We start from the raw sequence: 3,676 nt of genomic DNA on the forward strand, positions 1-3,676 counted from the left end.
TATCCAAATTTTGTGGATAATATAAAAAAGATACTCCATTATAAGTATATAGACAAAAAAAAAAAAAAAAAAAAAGTGATGGTATCTTCCAATAATAAAAAACAAATTGGTTAAGAGGGTGTAACAATCAATGGCCTTGCATGTGGTTTGGGCTCAATTTTCATACGTGAAAATGAAAAGCACAACTTCAAGATATTGTCGCGTTTTATTTGGCATATTTATTCGACAAATTCTTTATTAAGACCGTCTTATCGTGAGACGGTTTAATATAGATTGACCAATTTTAAATTTTTAAAAGAAAAGTGTTAGAAACTGGCTAACAAAATTTTTTTTCCAAAAGGTACCTAATAAAAATAATTTTGTTAAAAAATACCTAACAAAATTTTTTCTTTTCCAAAGAGTACCAGTTAACGTTTTCCTTCAGTTGACCGTCAAATATAACAGTTGAGTGGTCAAAATCGAAAATTCTTCTTCCTCATCTTCAATATCTTTTCCAATTTAATTTCCTCATTATCTTCTTCCTCGACTTTTTACTCAAAATCGAAATTAAATTGGAAAAGAAATTAATGAGGAAGAAGAACTTTTGACTTTGACCCGTCAACCATTATATTTCACGGTCAACTGAAGGAAAATGTTACTTAGTACTTTTTGGAAAAGAAAAAAATTTATTATGTATTTTTTGACAAAATTTTTTTATTAGATACTTTTTGATAATTTTTCCTTTTTAAAATTTGATGAAAAACGTTGTTTTTATTTAGGTAACTACTATGTAAGTTTAACTTTAGACTGCTTGTATGAGTCTGTCTCACGGTGAGACGATCTCATACAAAACTTACTGTTACTTATTTAAGTAACTCATCATCATCTTATGATTCGCGATGATCTCATGGGCTAACTCATGTACATGTAATGTGTTAAATTAATCACTTAAAATTTTAAAGTGATCAATTATAGAAAAAAAGACTAATTATATGATTGTGATGGTGAGACGATCTAATACGAGATAAGTTGATCATCATTATATATTGTTCATAGAAAATATCATTGTAAAATATGTTAGTTTACATAGTATTTAATAATGTATATAACTATTTTAACAGAAGTAGCATACTAGACTTTACCTTACGTAGATATATATAATAATTACCTCCACAACTACCTTACGTAGATCAAATCTTCTACTGTGATCGAAACTTTAAACTTTCAGCTAGTCTTTGTAGCAAACCCAATCATAGTAGAATTGTTAGGTATTCATGACACAACATACAAGACGAAAAAAATATGTAGTAGTTGTATTGTATTAAATACTAATACAACCGACTAATCCAAAGCTCAAAAATTGATTGTCATAAGCAATTGTCGAGTGGAATTAGATATGTATTAGGAGTACTTCATGTAAAAAGTTCATGAATAATCTAAGTATATTGTATCAAGTAGATTATTGTAGCAATTTTGGGTTTAGATGGTAGGGGTGCATATAGTCTGATTTGGTCTGATCTAACACTAAAATCAAATTTAACTAAAAATTTCGGTCTGAAAATTTTTCAGATCGGATCGGACCATTTAAATCACCAGATCTGATTAGACCAAGCCGTTCTACAACGGTCTGGTCTGATCTGGTGTACGGTTTTTTATTTTTATGTTTTCGCCAAATTAATAGAAGTATATGTGTTTATACAAATATTTCGCACCTGCAATTAGGGGTGAAACTTATTCGGATTAAAACCGCAATCCAAACCAGACCAAACCGAATAACAAATATGGTTTGGTGATTTTTTAAATTTGGTTTGGATTAGGTTTGTAAATTTAAAAACCGAAATAATTAGGTTTGGAATTTTTAAAAACCGAAAACCGCATTACTAGACCGAACACCGAAATATTAAGGGTAAGACCGTAATTTTAAAACCTAAAACAAAAACCCTTATTACCAAATACCAAGTTACCAACACAGGCTGTGTAATAATATATGATTATTACCAAATACCAACAATTATCATATAATACCAACAAAGGCACAACAAAGCAAATTATCATATAATAGTTATTCGGTTCAAAAAAATTCGGTCTGGCGGTTCGGTTCGGTCTACACATATAAAATGCGGTTCGGTTCGATTCGGTCTAAAAATTAATTTGGTTTGGTGTTGGTCTGAAAATATGGAGACCGAATAAAATATGGCTCGATTTGGTTTAGATGAACGTCCAAACCGTAGACCGAACTTTCACCCCTACCTGCAATCACCAAATATAATAATTTGGAATTAGTTGGTTGCATTAACATTATTCAAGTATATATTACTCCCTCTTATTCCTCTTTGGAGTCTCATTTGACTTTTCACGAATTTTAAGGTGGGTCAAAATTGGACCCTAAGGATATGAGAGAGTGTGATATTATGGGTTTTTAATAAAAGGATTATGAACTTAATGATTCCCTTCAATTTCAAGAAATATGTACCCCAATTAAAATGGTAAATTTTTTTACCTCTAAAAGTCTGAACTTTTTATCAGTTTAAGACCAAAATTACATAGATCGTCGACTAAAAACCGAAAATACATAAATAAGATACAAGTACAATAAAATTTTGAAATTACATAAATTTGTTCAACTAATAAAGAAAATTACATAGATCGATTACTTAATCTTAGATAGCCTTCTCAATTGTTCGACAGCTTCGGTGTAATTGCAGTCTTTACTGATCATGTGAGTGCGGATTTTTTTGCGATCATTGACTTCAGATTTTCCACATTACCAAAAATGATGCATTACTATTTTCATAAATAGCCACCGAATTGTAAACAACCAAATTTTCAATTTAAATAATTTCATCACATTATCCAAATTCATTTTAAAACCTAAAAAACAATGTCAAAAAAACAAGGAAATCAAAAAGTGCCGCCAAGGATAACACACCAAAATTGAAGACTGTCACCAACACAGCAACAGGAAGACATAAGACAAACAACAAAATCAAAATCAAAGTGCCAAAAAATTCCAGAAACTAAAATTGGGCGCCAAAAATGAAATACACACGCCAAAATCTCAAGCCTAAAACAAAAGCAATAAATACTCCAAATACCTCATTAATTACACATGAACCTAAAAAATGGCTCCTTCATAAAAACTAAGTACTCAACAAAGAACCCAGATAATGCAAAAATTGCTGTTTGCATTAAATAAAAAAGGTAATCCAGTGCTAGGTACAATCAATACACTTGCCACAAAATTTCAAGTGTGTAGGAAAACAATCACACGTTTATGGAATGAAGTAAAGAATCAGATGATGAATAACAACACAGTCATCAACTTCAACATAGCAAGATAGTTGGCAGACAAGCAAACAAGTAGACAAGCAAAGAAGAAAAGTTTAAGGCCGTCAAATATGAACTGAAGTGCGCTCAACATTCAGTAGCAAAGCAGATGGAGGTGTCACAAACAACATTGTGTAGGTGGAAGAAGAACAAAGTCATAAGAAAGCACACAAACACAGTCAAACCCACTTTGAATGAAAACAACAAACTACACAGTTTAAGTTTTGCATTATCTAAGTGTGAATATGATGAACAAAATGATGCATTCAAGTTTAAGACATATACTAACATTGTTCACATAGATGAAAAACATTTCTATCTAGCCCGGGAGACACAAACTTATTATCTAGCTCCGGGTGAAGTAGAATCA

The sequence above is a fragment of the Amaranthus tricolor genome, chromosome 4 (genome assembly GCF_026212465.1).
Source record: "Amaranthus tricolor cultivar Red isolate AtriRed21 chromosome 4, ASM2621246v1, whole genome shotgun sequence".
Taxonomy (NCBI): Eukaryota; Viridiplantae; Streptophyta; class Magnoliopsida; order Caryophyllales; family Amaranthaceae; genus Amaranthus; species Amaranthus tricolor.